Genomic DNA, 23,422 nt, shown 5'->3' with positions numbered 1-23,422 from the left:
TCTATATAATAAATGCATCAACTATGTATCCAATAAAGCTTTTCTAATGCATATACTTAAGAAAACTATACATTTTATGATTTCTCACATCGTAAATGACTAGAAAAATCAAATGAAAAAAAATAGATAATAGCTACAAAAACAAACAGAAAATAAAATTCATCTAAAATCTTCGAAATCATTTTCCTACCTAAATTGTCTTTTACGGTTATCTAAGTATATGATAAAAAAACCAAGACTGAAACTACATACGTATAACTGCTTGCTTCTGCTCTCCTGAACCGCGAATGTATAGCTGCGAATTACTTTTGCCGTGCATTAAATAATAATATGCAAATAGCCAATAGCAGCTGTCTTCAAACGACAAGCATTTAGTCACAGTCTGAGCCGGTTTATCAAAGGCCTTTTTTGTTGAAAGGTGTTCGTTTTATTATCATCCAAAAAGTCATCGCAAAATTACTTCAAAAGTTATTCCTCTACTTTGCATTTGACAGTATAGCCGCCAAGTTGAAATTTTTCCCAAAGGTATTAAATAGGGAAGCTCGCATAGATTGTAGGAAAAACTTGAGTCTTGCATTAGATAAAGTGGGAAAAACGACAAATGTGTTTAACATCCTGAACTTAAACCTTTTCTAAACAAAGTATATTTAAAATTTGAAATTTTTATTGTTTAAAAAGAAAACCATTACTGTGAAACTTAGCAAATGCTACCTAAAAGCTAAAACATAAATAATGCTTTTGCCTCGATTAAGTCGCAAACAATATGCCTTCACATACACAAACCTTTTGACGACCCATTCATTCCTAACCTTATCAACTCAGCAGCTGCGAATAAGGTATCGGCAATTTTCAAGAAAAAAATCTCAGAGTTTGCATCGTTCAACTGTACGTGTGACCTTGGCAAGAAATTCATATGCAACACCGCTTTTATTTGACTAACATTATATTTAGTACTTATAATTTAAATTTGTTGGTTTTAATTAGCTTGAGTATAACTAGAAATAGAACCAACTTTAAATAAAGAAGGAAAACTATATTTCAACATATAATTTATTGTACCATATAAAGATTTCAGTTAACCTGTCATTGTCTGCGTGCAAATTCATTTAAAGATAAAATTGAAATTATGAAGTTATTCAAATGTGAACTAATCTAAATTGATTGATACTAGTATCGGAAGGAGGAGGTGACAATGGCCAATCGCCCAATAACGGGATAATTATGGCCCTGTTTACATGGAGGCGAGTTTCCCGGCAAGTTTGGCTAATTAACTGCTTGTGTTTACATTAGGTCGGGAAACTCTACCAGGCGGGATAAGAATTTCTGCCCATACTGCCCATTCAAAGGCAGAAAAGGAATGTCTTCAGCGTCGGGATGGTTCCCAAAAAACATTGCCAAGAATTTGCGACGGATTTTGATGAAAAACTTACGTTTTAGGCTGCCTTTTGCAGTTGTCAGAAATTTGTGTTATTCTTTTGGCTTACGAAAAAGCAAGAGAGGCTATTTTGTTAAAAAGCCTTCTACTGGAAAGTCGTCAGAAAACTCAAAATAAAAAATGAGCGCTAGATTGTTGTGAAAAATTTATTAGGCGGGAAACTCGGCAAAGTGAGTTTACATGAGCTGGCGGGAAACTCATCAAAGTGATGCTAAAACTAATATGATCTTAAAAAATCCCTTCATTGACTTTTCTGGTTCTGTTGGAATAATTTTTAGGACCGGATCGAAAACTCGACCTGATCTGTTGTCAAGCGTGACATCTGGTAAATTTACTGAACTTTCAGACAGAATTTCGTTCCCATTTATAGTGAATTTTATTTCTGGCATATTTTTTCCATTTTTAAAAACAACGATAGCATTGATTGTTTATATGGTTCGTTATCATTGCATTGTCTTTCAACCATTCTAGAGCAACGTCTGATTCAGCTTCAAAGTTTGAAAAAAGGAACAGGAACAATCCTCATAGGCAACATGATTATTCATGTTAACCTTTTAAAATATAGAAACAAAGTTATTTAATGTCAGGTACTGGGGAGAGTTGGGAAAAGTGGGCGGTCTAAAACCCCCCTTAGCCCCCTGCTCCGCGTTGCCTGGATGTTTATGATGAAAAGTATAGGTCCCAAGAAAGATCCATAAATACTGCCCCAACAAATATGATCTTTGTTTGACATAACACGCCATTCTACAAGGAGCATCAGCAAAAGATGATGCTTGCTGTAAGCCCTTCTGCATGCAGCAGTGAAATGTGTGAGAGACATCAATAAGATACATCGTGATTTACAATCACTGCCAAAAGTCTTGGAACACTAACGTAGGTTTTCAAAGGCAAATTCAGCCTTCCCCCTCTCCCCCTAGGAACAATGTTGATTTACTATAGAAGAAAGATAAGGGTTATAGAGTACGCTTTTTCTTGTGAATTGTTTGATATTTTTCTATACTTTCAACATTGTTTTAGGGGGAAAGGGGGGCGGAAGTGGTAGTATTCAAGAAAACAAATGAAAAATAGAAAAGCACAGCGCAAAGTGTTAGGTGTTCCAAGTAATTTTGGCAGTGATTGTACTTGGTTTTTTGCTTGCAGAAATGACCTGCTAGCAACATTCCTTTTTTCTCTATAAATAAAAGCCATGCGAGTTTTCTACACATTTTAAGAAAACTCTTAATAATTTTTAAGCTTATCGTTCTTCTGCGCATTTTAATATCTTATCAAAGGCTGGCGTTCGCGTATCACTGCAAGAATGATAAAACGCAGGATCAAAGGCTGGCGTTCGCGTATCACTGCAAGAATGATAAAACGCAGGATCAAAGGCCGGCGTTCGCATAACACTGCAAGAATGATAAAACGCAGGATCAAAGGCTGGCGTTTGCGAATCACTGCAAGAATGATTAAACGCGGCAAGGTGTTAAAGCAGCTCTTGAAGTAAAATGTTGGTCAAAATTAGATGAAAAAAATTAGAAAAGTTCAGTAGAAAATGCTACTTTGGAAAATCAGTCTAGAAACTGCATCAAAGGTAGGAAGAGGTTCTTTAAATCTAACTAACGAGCATCAAAGTTGCTACCAAACATACTTATTATCAATTTAAATCTCACTGGCAATTTCTGGTGACATTGTAAGACAAGAATTTTTCCTAAAAAAATCTAATCTATTTAGAGAAATAAAAGGTACAGCGACAAAAAGACATCGTGATAGTAGTATTCCAACTTCAAATCTATTAAAATTCTATTAAAATTACAGTAAATTGACATTCGAGTGGAGACAGTCCGAGAGTTTAGACAGAAATACGAGGAATGTTTATATTCTGAAAACGTCTTTTTTATCGCCGCACTTGTTATTTGTCTGATCATCAAGCTGCATTTCCCAAAGTCAGAATCTATGTAATCTATTTAATAAGAGAAACTTGATAATGCTTGTTAAAATCTAAATATAATTGAAGACGAAAAAATATCTGATTACATGTAACTCAAAAATTGTCAAAACTACCCAAAAATAAAAAATAAATTTCAAAATAATTGCCAAATATTTCCAAAAATATCCAAATATTGCCAAAAATATCCAATTATTGCCAAAAGTTGCCGAAAATTTTTCTCATTTAACTTCCCAAACTTTGAAAGTGCTGTTGATGTTACTTTTAAGAGCAGGTATGGTTGCTTTGATCTTGAATAAGACAAACCAATTAATACTCTTTTTTATAAAATGTCACGCATCCACAAGTTTTGACAAGGCACGAGGAAGGCAGGTGATATGCTAGAATGAGTTTTATCTCAGGTTTCATATAAAGATGGCTAAGTTCTCCTACCAACAGCATAAACTATTCATTGTACCATATTACCGTTACCGTAAAAAGAGGAAATCAGTATACTTTGAATCCAAGCCCAGCTATAAGCCTACAATACCACTAGGGCTCCGCTAGCGCTAGTGATGATCAATTTGTGAGCAATGTTGAGATTTGCTTTTTTCAAATGTTCTAACAAGATTGAAAGCTGCATTTAGTGTTGCAAGCATTGTAGACATTCCAAATTACAATAAATGAGATCTGAAATGAATAAAACGCGAAAAAATTGTTTCTGAGATTTTCTTATGCCAATTTTTTTAGCCTTTTGTTACCAATCAGCTGTGAATAGAACGATTCTCACTTTTAATGATGAAAAGGTACTTTTATATTTCAATTTTATTCTCTTTTAACTTTCCTCTGTGTACGAAATGTCGGAAAAGGACCAATAGCAAGGAGAGCGGGGACAGGTACGGGGATTGCATATGAATCGCTTCGTCCTAACAAAACCTTTGGGGGATTTTAAAGCTCGTCATAATTTCAAATGTTCAGAGAATGTGTGGTCAAATGCATCGAGCGTAACGTAAACAATTGGTCATCGCAAGAACAGAAATTTTGTACCACGGAAAATGCAGGTGTTGTTCTAGTTTAACTGAAACCAGCAGATAAAAGATGATTAAGATTAACGGTTTTTTACAGCATAGCTTAAGAAGCTCGCTCTTCCTAGAGAGGGTCTAACGCCCAGTCTAATAAGACGGAGAGAACCTCACCGCACGAGAGGCACGGGTGTGAGAAGAATCTATAAGGCATTAGCGTGGTGACTGCATTGGATTTACTTTTACATTTCACTTATGCAACTAAAGGCATTTGACACAGGTAAAAGTGGCTTACAGCGATCAGGAGCGGTTGACCAATCAAATTGCACACAGAGAAAAACACGTGAACAGTTCCCGCGTTTCTGCAAATCGGTGAAATTCTAGTGCAGCGCGCAATGGTTTCACGTGAGCAGTTTCCAATTCCTTTCTTCTGTGCGTGCTCTGATCAATTGGCCTAAGTTATATTTGGATTCGCTGTACTTATGCATGTCAAATGCCTTTACATCGTTGCAGAGGTTAGATTATATTCACCATTATTGTTTAGTTTTATTGATTCTAATCTGACTAATTTCGCCTTTATGCTAAAAATTATAGTTACTGAAAGTGACTTTGTAAGATTGCTGATAATGTTGTCAATCTTGTTTATATGTATCTCAATTTTAAAGGCATCGAGTCATGATAAAATGGATTGAGTATAACCTGAATGCCAAAATCCGCTGAGTCATGATTTTTATGATTGCGATTCTATTGGTTGTCCTGGAACTGGTCACAGGAACTCAACTCGTACTGATTGACAAAACAAATGTCATCAATAGCAAGTTGTCAACAACGGATGCAAATATCACATGAAACAGCAGCGATTACGCCGAAACCAAATGACCCCCTAAAGAGAAGGCCTATTTACCATGACGCAATGCCTTTAATTACAGCACATTTCTAATATAAGGGAAATCATCAGTATTCTGAAACGTCTGTGTTTTTTAGGGAAATCAAATTCACCGAAAAATTGATGGCAATACCAGAGCATTTGCCAAGTACCTTTGTTCTAATAGTGTAATAATTAGAGATTGTAATAGGCCTCATGATATTTCTAAATCAATATGAAGAATATTATTACTGAACAGCAACCTTTTTATCAGTTTTAACTTTTATGAGTAAATGGCATGAAGTGAAAGTATAAATTAAGACCGTTTACTAGTGAAAATGAAAACTTGAGAGCGTTTGATATTTATCTATATTCGCCTCTTCAAACACCAGCCTTTTATCCTGACAGAAAAGGTGAAATAATAGTTCAATTATTTTTTTACAGAGATCTTTGCTCTGTGTGCCGTAGTTTTTAGGTTGTGTCTAAGTTGTTGGATTCAGAGAGACAACGATCAGTGTATAGGTGGAAATGATATTGAAATATCTCCGAAAATGGCGTCAAAACTATTGTTTGAATTTTCGCTAACTTAGAGAGACTCACTAGCAGAGAAAACGAAAACTACGTTCTTATCTTTGATGAGTGGGAGAATATGTTGATTGACAACACAACAGCCAAAAGAATCAACAGGTTTTGTGCAGCACAAACATCAGCAAGAATTTCTGGTAAGCAAAGATCACTCTCTAAATTTCTGTGCTCCTTTTTGCACCTTCTTTAACATATTCTTTCGTTCAATAAATATTCATTATCATTTTTGAGTTTTTAAAAAAGCTAGCCGAAAAAAGCAAGACTGGTGGACACACCTTTGTACTAAGGACTCCGGACACGACAAAAGTTCCGGACGTAGCCGAGTTCGTCATTTATTGTCATGGTCTCAGGCAGAAAATTCCTTCCTTGTTGAGTCTGCCTCGCCAAAAAGTGTATGAGAACCGTCGTTTCTAAAAGACTGAACACTCCAAGAACAGGCTGAACACCCCAAGAACACCCCAAGAACACCCTAAGAACAAGCCATTAAGCCGCTGAACACCCTTTAAAACATATCAAAATCGGCATGTCATTCGAAAAATAATTTGATCAATCAATCAAAATTAATTTTGGGGCGGGAAAGGACCTGATAAGTCTAATGCTGTTGGTGTTGTTACAACCAACTGATGTTTTGCGCGCCAGAAGTGTGAACGGGGGTTTGTACACGCGGAGCAAATTCGAGTTTGACTCCCTTTGTGCATTCAAGCAAATTCCCGTTGTTTTGAAAATCTTTCACATCCTGTGACAATGTAAAAATACGACATGTCACTTGACTACCTATTGTCTTCCAAACAATTGTTCTTCCCGTCCGCTAATTTGCCCAAATGGTCACGCTATGCTAGTGCACGCTAGCTAGTTACTAGTTTACCAGTGCAAGCAGAACGAGACACAGCTCCTCTCTTGACGTCTCCAGCGGGTGCACTCGCAGGCTGGAGAGGTTTTTTATAAGGAATTTTTTGACAAATGAAACAGAAAATGCACAGTGTTGGACTTGTTAGAGGGTAGCAGCAGGACCACAGTTTGCGACTTAAAAGAGGGCTTAGGAGGGGCACATTTTTGGGGCCCGTGCTCGAATGGGGTCATGATAATCTCACTAAATCCTCGAATTGGCCCCCACCCTAGAACTACAAATTATTAATAAGCCCCCACTGCTGCCGTTAATGCTCGAATCGGACCCCTCAGTTTGCTGGTTTTTGCCATCTAAGGTTGCCTTTGGCGCTTTTTCTTAAGTACCGCAAAAATTCATACTTTTGGTAATAATTGATTAAATGCGCATAAAAAATTACTACTAAAATAAACGAAATCTTTTAATAATATCTTCTTAATGTCTTCAATAATTTTATAAGCCCCTCCCCTCGTATAAGTCGAAGAACCCACCTGGAATAAGCCCCCATACAAAAAATATCAAAAATGAATAAGCACCCATGGGGGCTAACTCGAGGATTTACGGTATGTATGTGGCAGAAATTGCGTTGGTTTTGGGGCAAACGCCCCCAAGCTTTTGCTTAGTCGTCGGTTAAGGCACAGTTTTAAGCGCTTTTATCGGAAAACTGTTTGTTTTTGTGGGTGTTGCGGTTCCTCTTACCTTCCTAGGCAACTATATATTGTAAAAATTATTAGTTACATGGACTGATATAGAAACTGTAGCTAACCTGCAAGATGAAGTTTTTCCTCCAATGGAAGTTTGACTCCAATGCACAAAGGGAGTCAAACTCGAATTTGCTCCGCGTGTACAAACCCCCGTTCACACTTCTGGCGCGCAAAACATCAGTTGGTTGTAACAACACCAACAGCATTAGACTTATCAGGTCCTTTCCCGCCCCAAAATTAATTTTGATTGATTGATCAAATTATTTTTCGAATGACATGCCGATTTTGATATGTTTTAAAGGGTGTTCAGCGGCTTAATGGCTTGTTCTTAGGGTGTTCTTGGGGTGTTCTTGGGGTGTTCAGCCTGTTCTTGGAGTGTTCAGTCTTTTAGAAACGACGGTATGAGAACATGAATCGATGGACAACGTTTGAAAAATACATCAAGACTAAAATCGCCCACAAGAAACCAAACATATATTTAAAAAACTAAAAAACCACTCAAAGAGACTCTTGATGTACAATAAAGATGAAAATGGCAATGTTCTGTTGCCCTAAATGAGCAACCAGGGATGCACTGCGTGTACCATACTGTCCAATATTTTCAAAAAGTTGATATTTCAAGGTAGAAGATCTCTACTTTTGAAATAAACTGAATGCACGCTATAATCATTGAAAGCTACTTAGTGCTTCTCCATAAGCTAAAAACCTAAACAAACGGTGTTTTAGAAAGGATGGGGTGAACTTTGCTCTTGAAATTTCACTTTTTCGGCGGTCGATTTAGACTGAAAAGAAATGGGAAATGAGATGTGGGGGTGGACAAAGACCAATAAGATATAAAACACTGAACTTACCAAAAACCAAGTGGAGCACAAAATACAACAGGTCCGCAAGAGTGCAATGGTGCTGCATCATTATGTTTCTGTCATCCGTATCAAGGATGCTAATATTGTTCTACAGAATTCTTCAAAAGAGGTCCTGGATCAAAGAAACTAGTGCAATTCTTGGAGCCTTTGATTTGAATCGAATTAGATACGGAGTCGGAGCCAATTATAGCCGTTTCAATACAGTGCAATGCAAGTATTGATTGGTATCAGTATTGGTCATGCAGATCCGTAAAGATTTTAAAAAGATTCCAATTACACGACGGAAACGTCAATACAATGACAGGCACTTGATAGTAGCTCTCGACCTGTGCAAGGAAATGGAATGTAATCTATACTTTTTGGCGTTTTTCAAAGATGATACCAAAAATGAATTGCAGACTGTTATCAATATCGAGTGATAAAGCACACAAAACAGCAGTTGGGGCGTGTTGTACAGCTGGCCTCTCCGACATCATCTGATATGTATGGCTGGTTTGTGGGAAAACAAGCAGGGAATCTTCGAGAGAATATTTCCTGCTGCAGTGTTGCAGACAGCGGTAGAATAGAGGACCCAAACTTCATTTGGGGTTTAGGTTTTCGTCGCCCAGATCCTTGATCCTTTTGCTTTTGCTCACATGGGACAGACAAATGATTTTAAAGATTTGTATCTCCTATTGATTTTCTTTTTAAAATTCGAAGTACATATTTGTAAGCAAGAAATCAAAATAAATGAAATGAAAACTAAGCAAAATACAGAACTTTGGAAAAATTATTAATTTATCATCTGAACAAGAAAATTATCTAATTTCTTCAGTGTGGGGTAGCCTAAAAAAGCATTCACAATAAACCAGAAATTTCAATAACTATTTCGATTCTAAACCTGCTGAAGTGTAGAGGTAATCTGGGGAGGGGGGGGTTTAGATATGCTTTCTAAGGGTAGAAGTGGGCCCTGCTGGCAAAGACCTACTGGCAACAAAACATTGGGGAACCTAATCGCTTATAATTTACCTTTCCGTCCCCAAGATAAATGTACAGCTTAAAAGTTGACCGAGATAAAGAATTTTTCTTTTCTCGCAGAGAGCCCGCTATGGACTCTTTTTCGCTAACAAGATGTCTTATTGGATTATCAATTCATTCTTATTAGATTATTTCATTCCAAATGTAATTAGCCAGCTTACTTAAGTAGATTATTTAGATTTTTTCAAACCTGGACAAAATTTCTGTCTTTTCCAACGAAAAAATAAACGCTTCATTTAATCGCCTAAAACAAAAGTATATAAAACTAAATAACCCAGTAAGGACAAAGCGCAGAAATTGGTGCCTGCTCTGCTACCCTATGAATAAAGGCTATCCGTACATATACAAGTAGAAAACTGCAATCTTTCGCAATCTCATGTTGTTATTTCTATCCATTTGAAGGTGTTGTTCAGCATATCCTCTAAGCATTAACTTTTCAAGAATAACGAAAAAGCCTTAAAATTGTCTGGATTTTTAAGTCCTATGAATATAAACAACAACTGCATCATAACATAATACTGTTTAGAGATACACCGGTAAAGGTCAAAGTACATATTGCGCATCTCAACGAAAAAATGAGCTACAACACGGTCATGACATAGAAAATGCTCTTTTGGAACAAATGGGGTTTGCCAAGACCTGAAATATCCTCTAGGGGGTGAAATTTCACACCGTAGTTCAAGAACGGTTTAAACAATCGACCAATTTAGCTAGCTTCAAGTTTATATCGACAAGTAAAGGTGCAGCGAGGTTAAGTTGTTTCTTTATTTAGAGCTAAGCAGGTTTCAGTTTCATTGCACATGTGTGTCCTTTTCCAACAGGATTCACAGGCTGCCAGTTTTGCCATATTTATCATGCAGTCTCTTTCCTTGTTGGATGTTTGCCTGAATTGTCTTAAACATGTATGCAAAAAGCGAAAGGGCAACTGTCAATCTTATTTTGAAATAAACTGGTTATGAAACATTATTCGAAGATGTAAAAGAAATAGGGACTCTAACGAGCAATCAAATACACGATAAACTTCCTCAGGGTTTAGGTTGACGACATCATTGTCTCTCCCAGGGGCGGATCCAGATGTTCTCACCGTTCTCACGTAAAAACGTCATTTTTTTCGAAAAACGAAATTGCGAAAATGAAGGTTAAATATTCAATTTTACTCCAAAGACAACCTCCAATACACTTCCTTGTTTGTCTCTGAGTTGCAGACAGTGTCGTCGTAAGGTTGCATAGCCTGATGATGCGTAGGAGCCAGTTTGAAGACAATCTGATTGAGATTCAAATTCCTCTCAATCTGAACCATTGTTTCATCTTTGAAATAAATTGAGCAGTTGTTTTGTTAGCCAATGAAAGTGCAGAATTTTCGTTTTAAACCAATGAATTGGTGAGAACTCGAAAATAAATTAATTTCGTGCGCGAGTCGAAAAAAACAATTAAAGTTTGTCTTCTATTGTTTCTGGTGAGAAACTCTGACGTAGCTCACAGGCTGGTCGATTCAATTCAATCGAGTAAAATACAATAAACAAAGCCCGCGAAAATAGCTGTAAATCAAAGGTAGAATTTCTCAAAGATGTGGAAACTTCTCTAGGTTCCTGCTATAAATCATATATTTTCGTCTTGACCTAAGAATTATTTGGGTGGCAATTCTTCAAGCTTATAATAGTCGTGAAGTTATGCCAGAATGTTTAATCAAGGAGAAGTTGTTTTCCTTTGCTGTGCAAGGTTTCAGGTTTGTGCTCATCCTACTTTTTAATTTTTCGTTTTTTTATTTCATTTTTGCCTGATGATAAATCTATACCAATCTTTCGACCTGTGACAAGATTAGTTGCATCTTTCAGATATATTTTAAGAGCGTGGAGTCTACTAGACCTTGGCCTTACTTAGGCCTTCTAATTCTGCATTAATTTTACTATCATGTACACGTTTTTTAAACAAACTGAGCTGGCTGGCTTTTTATTCTGTTACATCAAAAAGTAGTATATGCTGGGACATTGCCATAATCAAGTCATGTTAAATACTAACCAGGTTTTCCAAGCAAGATTTCTATTAATACTCATTTCCAAATTACACCCTTCATTTGGCTGTTTCTTAATTCATAATAATTACGAAAAAGGCTGAATTTGAATTCTTGAGTTATAATCATGTGTAGTAGCATGAGGAAAACACCCTTTTCAGGGGTTTGATGTTAATTTTTCCCTTTTCTGAAATAAATCAAAGGCAAGGCAGAAATCTGATATTATCATATGATAACAGACAGAATGTCAATAATCGCTAAGGCCATAAAAGCTTAAATGTTATAGATAAAAATTATAAAAATGACATATCTAAGTATATGAAGTCATTCCTGGTTAACCTGTTAAATGTTTATGCTACTGAAATTTAAATTGAATCACACCAGTTTAACAGAAGTGGTATGACACTTGTCTTGCCAAAAATTATTTAAAAGCAATTAAACTTGTTCCAGTTAAAAAGTACACACACATAAACATAATGTAAGAAGACATCTTAAAGATGAGCCCTAAAGTATTCTTCTTTCATTTCTAAAGTAAATATGCTTGAAGCTGCATGCAAAACCCAGCCAATTAATTTTGTTCCATATTTATTATTATTGCTAGCAATTGACTAAACACTTTGAGCCTTATTCTTGTCAAAGACTATCAAAGCTATCCCTTGTTTGTTCTTATTGGATATTGGTTAATGAAAAGCTCTGATTTTATTTCATGTTGTAGACCAATTGTTATAATTATTTACATGTTTTAATTTCCAATGAACACTTCTGTCCTTTTTCCATATTGTGGTTGTAAACATTTATTGCCTGTGCCTGGTCTGAAGTATGCTTTATTTGATGAAGCTTATGCTCTCTTTAGCAACAAATATTGCCCTTCTGTCACAGAATGCTTTGTTGAATTCAATAATTTAGATTCAATTTTTAAATTTCTTGTCAAAGATTTTTATGCTTTAATCTTTTTGTGGTACACTTTTAAATTTATTAGAAATATTCTTTGAGAGATTCGAGATATTCTCTGACTTCAGTGCCAGGGCTACTTACCAGCTAAAAACTCTCAGCCAGTAGTAAACCTTTTATTGGTAGAAAAAAGCACTGTGCGATTAGAAAATATGATTGCATGCATGACAATACTGCTCCAGTTTGTGCTTTTCTAAGCAAAAATCCTTAGATGGGTTTTTGGGATGCTACTTTATCAATTTAAAAGTGAATTCCACAGAAAAATTGTATTACAGTCAATTCTTTGTTCTACTGTTTTTCTGCTATTTCAAAAATTAAAGATTTGAAAAAACGGAATTCTTAATTCTCAATTCTGATTTGAGTGCTGGACTGTCAGTACTGATAATTACAAAAGTTTCTTATGTTGAAAATAGTGTAGTTGATATGAACCACTTTTTATAAAAAGAAGTTTCTCAGACATTTGAAAGGGCGTGGTCAGATTTTTTAAAAGGGGTCACGCCCACGCAACCCCTTTCTTTCCTGGTGAGAACATCATTTTTACTTCTGGATCCGCCCCTGTCTCCTGTGCTGGCAGATGACATTAAAAAGGGGTGATGACAAATGTAATGCAATTTAATGTAATGCTTTCAATTCATGTTAAAAGGGCGATTTAGGGTGTCCAAAAATGTAGTGAAAAAAGCGCTTCATGTTTTCTTAGTAATACTGTTATAGAAAACACATATTAGTGATTTCTTTCAACACAGCTTTTATGTAGGGCATCAATGCAGAACACTCCCCACTAATCTCACCCGGATCCGATTCTCCGACACTTTGCCGCTGCGCTGCTTTGTGGAGGGATGAATGGTAGATAGTGTAGTGGAATTACGAAGTAGGAATTCCCAATGTCCAATCGATGGGCCTTTTTTCTGGTCATTCCCAACATAGTATAGAACATATGTGCCAAATTTCAGCTTTATATTATTTTTGTCCGGGCTAGACCGTTTTTATATCTAATTCCACTAAGAAGGCGCGTGAGATCGTTGTTACTAGAATTGCTTGCTGTTCATTTAATTTGTTGAATAATCCAGTAAAATTACATTAAAGCGTCGCTATTTGTGTGAAATATTAGAAAATCAATCCTATTAAATTCGTTCTCTTGAAATTTGTTGCTACCCTGTTTACACGAGAGTGGATCCGATCCTAATCGGACCCAAAGATGGTCTGGATCAATTCCGTTAACATTTTTATTTTAATGTGAGACAGTTAATGCAATTCAAACAAATTTGTTTTCGAAATTAGCTTTTATCTTTTGGTCTACCCAAAGGCTCAATCTATATATAATGCATTCCGACTGGGTTTAAACGTCGCACTTCTAGCGCGCTAGTTCAATCCAAATATACCTCTTTTGGTGCTTCTTCGAAAAATGGTATTACGCATGCACAAGAAATGTTATTGCCAGGCTCAAAATAGATGAACTTGATTTGATTTTATTTGATTAATAAGAAGCGCGACGTTTAAGGTGACGGCTGACGTTTAAGGTGACTTGTAGCGACTGATGGCGTCGAGCTTATGTCATGCCTTGAAGCTTACTTCCAAATTCAATTTCTACGTCATGCTTATCTCGAAGGTAAGTAATATTTATAAATTTCAAGACATCATATTTGACTTGGTGCGAGTTAAGCACGACGTGTAGATTGGCCCAAAGCGTCCTTTTTTGATTTAATCCTGTTAAAACCTCTAGCAGACATGATTAGCAATTTTCTTGGTTGATTTTGTACACTCCCATATATTGATTTCGCAATCTTTTCAACACATAATATTAGATCAAATGTTTAAGCGCTGCAATGAGGATTGATACTTCCTCCTAAATTATTCACATTCTCAGCGCAAAAAGCGATCAAGATTTTTTCAAGCTACTGCAACGTCTTTAGAAAATATGAATAATTCAAACACGACTGTGAGCTCTTTTAGAAATTGTATCTTGAGGCACAAAACGATTCACACCATATTAGATACAATTTTTTGCAAGTGACAACTGAGAGAAAGCAGCTTGTCGTTAGATTTTTCTAATCCTTTGGAATAACTAAGCAGATAGAACGACTTCTTTGCACCTGCCATTAAATTTGTACCATTTCGGAAAATAAGTTTCCAATGTGCATTAAGAGCAACCGACAAAAAACTTGAAATTTCGCGCATGACAAAAAGCTTGATTTGAAATTTCACGTACATCGTGATTGATCTGTTATGCTACCGAGTATTATAAAACCATTTAACAATTCTTTAAAAGCCGAAAATGTTAGGAGAATCCCCTAAAAGAGCTTGTTAGGTGAATCCTCAAGGTTTAAAAGATACTTACCCAGTGATTTTGAAAAAGCGCTTAACAGGATGTTCTTACTCAGTTGCTCTAAGATGCTAAGTATGAAGTGCCCATTTGACTCAAGTCCTGTGTATCACCTCTTTTTATGCCTTACCAGGGGCGTAGCGTGCGAGGGTGTGTACACCCCTAAATTTCCCCTAAATTGGGGGTGTGTACACCCCTAAATTTCAGAGAACTTGTCGGTAGAATTAAATTTATAACAAAATATTAATGTAACAAAAGAATTTCTGTCGGTAAAATATAGTTTTTCACCCCCCCCTCCCCCCAGCGAGAATGGTCACGCGACGCCACTGTACCACACAGTTGTTGCGTTAAAGACTCTTTGCTAACAATGGGCCTTTGCGAGCGTGGCGACGATCCAAACAAGGGCAGTAAACTTCTACGGATTAACCTAAATTGATTTTTAGACTGTCTAAAAATGGATTATGGGATGCTTGCGTAGCGCAATGGCTCATTGTTAGCAATGAATCTTTAAATGTGTGTGCTATTGTAGCTTACATATGGACAAAGATGTTAACATAGCCTTCTGCCTCTGTGGTATCGTTTTTTGTATTGGTGTCAAGAAGCTTGTTAAAAGTACTTTGAGTAATGTGTATTGTAATCTTTTACTAACTAAAGTATTCAAAATTTACTAGACAAACAGGTATTCATTTGACTAAGTAATTTCTCCTCTACACAGTTCATGTGCAATGAAACGAAACCCCTGTTTATTATTTTCGAGATTTGGGAAGACCCCTCCCCTCTTGTTTCACCGACCAAAACGTTCGACAAAAACTCAGAAACTCAAATTTTCTTCCAATCAAATTCAACAAACAACATCTCTTCCACCCCTCTCCCAATATCCTCCTTAAAGACGGTTCAAAGTTTTAAATTTTCCTTTCAAGCAAATTTCTCATTCGTAACACATAAAAGGAACAGAAAAGGAAAGACGACAATCTGATTCGTAATATCTGCAAAATTCTTTATCCTACTAAACTTTATCCTGCACAATATTGGTGGTTTGCCGTGGATACTGCGAGCATTGATCTTAAGAGCACGAAGTCTTATCTTATAAATTCTTTCTTTTACGGAACGACAGAATTCATTTTTTCTTGCCAGTCGGGTTTATTCCACAGATATGAATTAAAACTTGCTAAATAACACGTTTTCCTGGCTTACGTGTGATAAATCCTACCTTATTAATGATGCAAGCAGAAATCTTTGTAAGGCAAATTCAAATTTTAAAGAAATGTGGTAGAAGCGCAGTAAAATGCACTACAAAACGTTTGCTGTCCTATCTAGTGTATCATTTTTAACTGAGCTGACAACTAACAACTTATTTTTTGCATTTATTGCAAAGATATATCTTTAAAGAGGATGAATGATGGAATTACCGTCTCAAGAGCTTCAGCATAACATTCTAGGACATTCAGAATTTCAGGTATTTCATCCAAAATATATCAATATTGATGACAGTTCAGTTGAGCAACATGGAAAAGTAAATGCTATTCATTTATATTTTATGAAACAGCGAAACCTCGCTGGAAAACAACCAAAACACTCTAAAAACAAATCTAGAGTCAAGTCCGCTTCTTACGTGGCGGATCTTTTCATAACAAAGCTTCTCTTGAAAATGTGCGAGGAAAGGATTTAATAGCAATGTATCCATGTCGTTTGTAGGTTCATGGATTGTCGTTAAAACTGTTGATGAAATGATGATATGAATTCAGCTGTTGGTTTAGATTCAGCTACTTGAACCGTCTTGAAGCTACTTGATGGATTTCTAGATCTGTAATATTGGTTTTTATACAAAGCTGCATCGCCTACAAAGCATGCTGCTTGTGGAGATCCCCCGCTTACAAATACCCTATGATTGCTATAACTTTTTATATATATCATCATTTGAATTTTAATAATGTTCTGCTATCTACGTTCACAAATTTTCTGGAAGTATTTAGTGGACTAATGCAATACATTGGCCCATACCTGCCACGGTAAAGACAAAAATTAAGCAAAAATTTCAAGTAGTCAACAGCATTCCATAAAAGGTTATTAACCAAATCAATATTCACGATAGTTCCCTAGACCCACGGCTTGGTCAATCTTTTTAAAACATTTCATTTTTGGTTGCATTCAGTCAGAGACACTTTCTTCTCTCGAGTAATATCTCACAACTAACATCTTTCATCTGCCCAGAAACAAAGGCACTGCCAGTTCTTCTTGCAAATGAAATCGTGAAAATAGCATGCTGATAAAGATTTTATTGGGAACTCAAGTCTACAGTAGCACTTTCCAAAGTTTTTCAAGATTCTGTCGATTATGATGGAAATGCTGCACTTGCTTTGGATCTAGCTCTTAGTTCTGTATTGATGATGTGATACGTCTATTGAAAATCTAACATTTTCGACTATTTAGAATTAATCGTTTCACTCTTATCGACTAAAGTGCCTTCTTTATTGTAAAAAAGTCCCAACAATACTTGAAAAGAAGTCATAAATTTCATTTCCTCTTTTTCTATCATCATCTTGCTTTTCATGATTTGCTGTTAGTTCAAAATCGCCAAGAGCCAAGCCTTCACAAATGAAGTTATCAGATAATTTGTATCGATGAAATACAATTCTTTTTTATATTTTTTTCTTTATCTTTATACTCCAATGCTATCTTTATGTTAAAGCAGATCAAATAATCTTGTTGTGCCTGGTATGAACTGTGCATTCTTCCTTCTGCACATCAACATGCATCATCTTCTTGATAATGATTCCATTCGAATCGTTTCATACAGAATGATAAAGAGTTCTCTGGAAGTTGGATTTAAAAATATTTCCAATAACAAGTTAATGCCAGTTTCATATGTTCACGATAAAGCTATCAAATACAGTAGAATACCAAACTTCAATAAAAATATAGTCTTTTGAAATTTTTAGTGTTTAATTTAGGCATTCAATTTGACTCACTCATCAACACAGTGCTGGCAGAGTATATCTTTGAAATATATTGCTTGACCTCAGTGTGAGCAAAACATATTTGTCATCTTCAAAATATCTTCTTCAATAAACTTGTTGATGGTGTTTGGTTCTGTTCGGGGAGTGTCGTGAGCTTTTGCTTGCCATGAAGCTTTTCCATAAAACTTGCAAGTCCTTACTTTTACCTAATTATTTTTGGGATGCCGTGACCATTTGCTTATCCATAGATTTTAAGGAATACCTTCAATCCTTGCCAAAAATAGCTGGAACGCCTTTCCATTGCAGCATGCAAATAAACAAAGCATGTCAAAATTATCTTACCAAAATATCACTGCCGCTCCCAAAATTTCGACCCTCTCCCCCCGTACAATGTTGATTTATTTTCTTAATACTTTCATACAGCTTTCCGTGAAAGTTTTTTTATCTTCATCGTTAAAACAGCCGAATTGAGCAACATTGTAATGGGGGGTAGAGGGGGATTTAAAAAAAGCTTCAGCTTTGCACAAGTGTTCCAACAATTTTGACAAGGATTGTTGCACATTTGCTCATGCCGTGGATTTCGGGAAATGCCACGGGTATTTGAACTAGTCGTTAATTTTCTGAGAATGCTGTCGACTGTTTGCAATTGCTGTGAAGTTTTTGTTTTCACCGTAGCAGTAATGGGCCAGCATAACGAACCACTGTAGCGTGCCACCGTGATGGGTCACCTTAATAAGCTACCGTAATGGCTCACTGTTATGGGCCACCAAAACAGGCGGCCATCATGGGTCACCGTGATTAACCACCGTAATGGGCCACCTTAATTGCGCGCATTGGCTCGCCAGGAAGAAAGAAGAGTAGACAAGGAAGATGTCTAACTGCTCGATAAACCATTTCCTGTTGAAACTTCTTCGATAAGACCCAGATTTGAGAATCTATTTTGTTTTTTGATTTCTTCAATTGATAGATGATAAATAGAGGAAGTGAAATGAAGGTCGCCACTTTAATGAATATCGATCGCGGATGTTGATCACGTTAGGGGTTATGGGGCCTCTGCTATAGAGTGCATTTGTGCTAAACTTCCCCTTGTACCCAAAAATTAACTGGAAAGCAAAGAGCTCTTAAACCCCTACGCAACAAAAGATTGAAACAAGTCGGCAATGCAGGGACGAAATATCTACGTTGTCGGCAAATTCGAGCCATTCCGCAGAGCTAGCACATTTTAGGAATTGGACGTTTTTATATCTTGTACAGACACAAAGCATTAATGGATCCCAAAAGTTTACTGAAACATGTTACTGGCGGAAAATAATATTTTCAAATTCTTCCAAACTTCCCAATAGTGCTTATAAATACTCGATATAGAGATAGTATCTATGTACTGTTTTTGTATTTGACTGAAAACCATCTGTCCAACAAGGATTCGTGTTAGTGAAACACCCAGATATAGACTGTGAAAGTATTCCCTACGCACAGAAAATGCCTACTAATGGGGATCTAGATACAGTGTTAACGGAGTTTGGCGAACAAAAAGAACCGTTAGTCTAATAAACAATACTTTATCACAAAGTAAGCCTTGATAAGCCATGATAATTGTCCATCCCGTCACTGTACATTTAACCGGAATTTTCAAGATTCGCGCCCCAAAACTGTCGGATTGATCTCCTTCTATGTAAGGTGTCATATTAAGCGAAAATTTCAATTTTTGTATCAAAATCGTGTACATGGCATTAAGTTGAATCTACTGCATTCAACTTGACGTGTGTGCTTTAATTCAAATAGTATTTCTTGTTATCAGAACAAAAGAAACCTTCTCAATAATGGCATTGTAAAATTTTGTCTTATGGTTATACTCGTTTTGAAATTAGTGAAAATCAAGCGGATAAATAAAACAAAAAGATAAACATCCTACAAAACTTTTTCTTATTTCTCAAGACTTTGCGATTGTGAGGAGAGCTTACCTTGTTATATGACTGTTTCACCAAGGGACACTGTGGGATTCGACGACCTTACACAACCGCACTTTTGATGAAAGTCTGACCTAACTGCAGTGTTTCTCGCACACAAGTGATGGATTTGGCTTTCATGGTTCTGTTTTATTATTTATGAGCAATTTGCGACTAGATTTTATTGTAATTGAGTACATCAAAACATAGGATTAAGGCAAAAAAGAGCCTGAATAAATACGAATGTCATTTCCGTGAAATAATAATCCAGAGTCAAAGTGGAGACTTGATTAGAAATTCTTGTTTGCAAAGTAAAAATCTTGGGTGCTAGAGTGTTGCCAAGAGGTCGCGGAGGAGCAATGGGGTGAGTTTCGAAAATTGAAATCATCTTAATCTCACTCAAATTGAAATGTAGTCTATATTTTCCATTGTTTAATGCTATTTTTTTATTTTTCAGGAACACAAATTTATTCTCCAGTCAGAAGCGTACATGTTCAATTGTAAGTTGGAGAACATACATGTTGCTGTAAGAATTAAAAAAAATTAACAGCTTTACGAAAATTGACAATAGCCTGTTTTAATCACTAAGAGATGAAATTATGAATATATGAATTGCTAACGTATGACAATTGGTTCTGGAGCTTTAATTAACTAATATATACCTTCGCGAGAAAGTTTCAGTCTTAAAACTGCATGTGTAAAAATGCGAAGTTCTAAACTTTCTAGAGCTTTCTCCAAATTTATATCTTTAAAACGTTTGAAGAGCTCACTACGATGCTAGTTAAGCTGTTGATCTATGTTATTGCGAATCTTTAATTTGACACAGAGGTGGTTGTAACCATCTGCCAATCACAACTAACCATTAGGCGTGATGTAGCTGATTGGCCAATTGTTGAATTACAGATGGCCTAACCCACTTCAGTTTCTGCCAATTGTCCCCAATCAAAGGAACCTTAGTCATGGAGCATGGAATTATCAGAAATATTATTTTTTTATTGTCAGATGCGACATTCGTCTTTTTAAGAAAACAACCTCGGTATTAACAGCTTCTTAGTTCTTTGTTGAATTCAATGCTTAAAGTTTCTCACAAAGGTTTCTAAATTACCAAATGCCAAAAAGTTTCCTTTTAGAAACACTAAAACGAAACAAATGGAACACCTTATAAGTCCTAAGGAGCTGCTTTTTTAATTTCTCTGTCAATGAAACAGGGTGTGTGTCTAATCGTCGAAAAGAATCATTTCCAATACCTCTCTTAAATAAAGATTTTCGAGCAGTTTCTTAGAATTGAGCGTGATCCGTACAATGGTTTCTTAATATTTTAGTTATCTTGTGGCTTGGTTGCTTAAAGACTGAATTACATAAAAATGAGTGTACTGTTTGCAAGCAATATAGGTACTTTGTAATAGATTTCAAGTAGAAAAAAACGTGAATTTGACAAAAAACAAAATATATTCAGCAGCAGTGTCAAAATTCTATGCAACTATAGTCATTTCCCTCCCCTTCTTCAAATCGAAACAAACAAAGCCTTGTTCAACGATAGCTTCTACAATGGCCTAAAAATAGGCACATTCTTGTTGCTGTTTCTGTTTTCGTTGATATTTTTGTTGCTGTTGTTGTTATTTTAATTGTTCATTTGATTTTTGATCACATACAAAATTGTCTTTTAACAGTTAAGCCAGGTTCTGCCGGGCTCTATCCACAGATAATCGAACGATTCATAATCTTTTTGAAGAGTTGTTAAGCTAGATTAAGTCTGATGGATCTTGTTTGATTGCTGCCATGTTCGGTCGGATGGAGGTGCAACAGGAACTGATCCATTCTGCCGCAGCCAAACCAGATGTTGCAACGCTACATTCTTCAATATCACCTATTTTTTCGATTTTCAACTTTTTCTTCCTGTTATCCAGTTTTCATTATAATAAAGATTGCATCTCGCAGATAGCTGTCAGGGCATTCGCATGGGAGAATAATTAAAATATGTAGAAAGATGCCTAATAAGTTCACATCTGAATATTTCCTTCAAAGTGACACAACTTTCAGTTTTTTGTTCGGTCTTCTTTCTGGTTGCACAAGCAAGGATGATTTTAAATAACCGCAACATGCGTTTGTAAATCGCATCAACGAGGTTGACCTTACAAAAGCTGTTTAGCTTACGATATAGAATAATCAGATGACTTAGTAAGATTATCTGTTTTCCCTGGAACTGTTGAAATTCCACATATTACTTAAAACTTTGTTATCTAACAGTCACGGAACGCGAATGCTATTGACAAAGTTGAAGGAGAACTCAAAACAACAATCTAAAAATGACAACCAAAGTTCGTATAAGTGATTATGCGGCTGCTTTAACTTCACAACCTACCAGCATGGTGATGATTAAGAAGCAAACAGCACTGGAAACGAAGAACCGACCAAGATGACAGAATTACAACTGTGAGCATGTTAGTCCAATTATAACACATCCCAAGCCAATCAACGAAAAAGTAGCATGTTCTTAGCTTGCTCTCTTAAAAAATAGGTTTCTTCTTGCAAAAATCTGAGATGAAAGGACATTGACCAAAGAAGATAATTTTCTCGACCGGACGTTGTTATGCCTCTTTTATTAACTTTCACTACATCGATGACGCTTTTTATAAATTCTTATGCTATCGTTAACTTTGATGTTTTGATGGTAGGTGATGTCTTTGTAGGTGATGGCAAAAATACAGCATTGGTATTTTGTAACATATATTCTTTGCAATAGAGAGTTCTTTTATCTGTTACTTCTCCAGCAATAAACAACTTATGCAATATTGTTGAAGAAGTAAGAATTTTTATCATTTTATGAACATAAAGAATGTTATGAAATATTTTTTCGCAATAACAAAATGGTGTTATTCGGTAAAAGCTTCCCAGAGGCTGTTGGCTGACACTCAACTAGTTGCCAAGAAAAGAACCTGTGAGGAAATGAATCTCTTACCGTTTAATTCTGACATATACATGACTTAGGACTATTTTAGGCAACATAGTTTCTATTGAGGGATCCACGAGTTTGTCAAAGAGTGCTCGATACATAATAGATTGATTCCCAAGAATCGATTCTTTTTCATGTGAAAAATGCTGTACAGTATTTTTCCGCAAAAGAGGAACCTACTTTTCAAAAACCCGGCTCCTTTTGGGTCTTGTTTTAAAGTGCATATATAAATGGCAAGTTCAACGCTTATTTCATTACGTTCTTAGCACTGTATTTTGCTGGTAAAGCGGGTCGGCGATGCTTCAAAATTCCTTATTGTATAAAAATTTTCCGATGCATCGAGCAAAAACAAGTTACTTATAACAAATGGCCTAACCAAAGAAAGACAGTTTGTAGGTTCTTCTTTGCCGAGATCTGTGGTATGACAGAGAGGTATAAAGATCTAGCTAACAAATGTGGACTGTTTGTATGACATAAAGCCATGCTAGCCTTTATTTTCTGAATTATTAAGCATGTGCCTGCCATGCACTTTCGCGCAGTTGCAATCCACGTGTCAAGGGACTCCATTGAATTCCTTCGACAAAAGCTCCTTCGAGAAACACCCCCTCTGATTGATTCCTCTCTACATAAATCTACTTACACAAGCCTATGAACGCGATCATCTGTCAAAAACCCAGTTTTCAAATCTTCCTAAAGTCAGATTTCTTTAGCTTTAAAAACAGTTTCTATGATCTTAATTGTAATTGAACATCTCTTTATTAGTTTTTATTCATCAATCTGGTGTCATATTTACCTTACTGTCACTGCTCATTGTATTGACCAAAGTAATAATATTAATGTTTAGTTTAAGAAAATGCTCTTTTATTTAATAGAATTCTTTTTAAAAAATTCAGATTGCCATTGATTATTCTTGTATTTATACCTTGTTTCTAATATATGCTGCTTAAACGTTTATTATTCTGTCGTGTTAAAATTTTATACCTGGTGACAATAAAGGATTTTCGAAA

The 23,422-nt window shown here is 36.0% G+C and overlaps 1 protein-coding gene and 1 long non-coding RNA gene across 4 annotated transcripts in view; one reads left to right on the top strand and one right to left on the bottom strand.

Annotated features, from left to right (window-relative positions):
* The window catches only part of LOC135687577 (trace amine-associated receptor 1), a 28,577-nt gene extending 8,657 nt beyond the window's left edge, over positions 1–19,920 (bottom strand). Inside the window, exon 1 of one of the 3 annotated variants that reach the window (XM_065204172.2) lies at positions 19,478–19,920. The gene's annotated coding sequence lies outside the window, so the exon portion shown is untranslated. Of the gene's footprint in view, positions 1–252; positions 1,867–8,248; positions 8,557–19,477 lie in introns of those variants that run through there. The other 2 variants (XM_065204171.2, XM_089114256.1) reach the window with 2 other exon arrangements.
* On the top strand, positions 8,652–23,307 carry LOC135687578 (uncharacterized). Its single transcript, XR_010516232.2, has 2 exons — positions 8,652–11,003; positions 19,920–23,307. It is a non-coding gene; the product is annotated as an uncharacterized LOC135687578 (long non-coding RNA).
* The last annotated feature ends 115 nt before the right edge of the window (positions 23,308–23,422 follow it).

Source organism: Rhopilema esculentum, chromosome 20, assembly GCF_057945365.1.
Source record: "Rhopilema esculentum isolate cy_ngs chromosome 20, ASM5794536v1, whole genome shotgun sequence".
Taxonomy (NCBI): domain Eukaryota; kingdom Metazoa; phylum Cnidaria; class Scyphozoa; order Rhizostomeae; family Rhizostomatidae; genus Rhopilema; species Rhopilema esculentum.
This window is presented reverse-complemented; position numbering and strand designations above follow the sequence as displayed.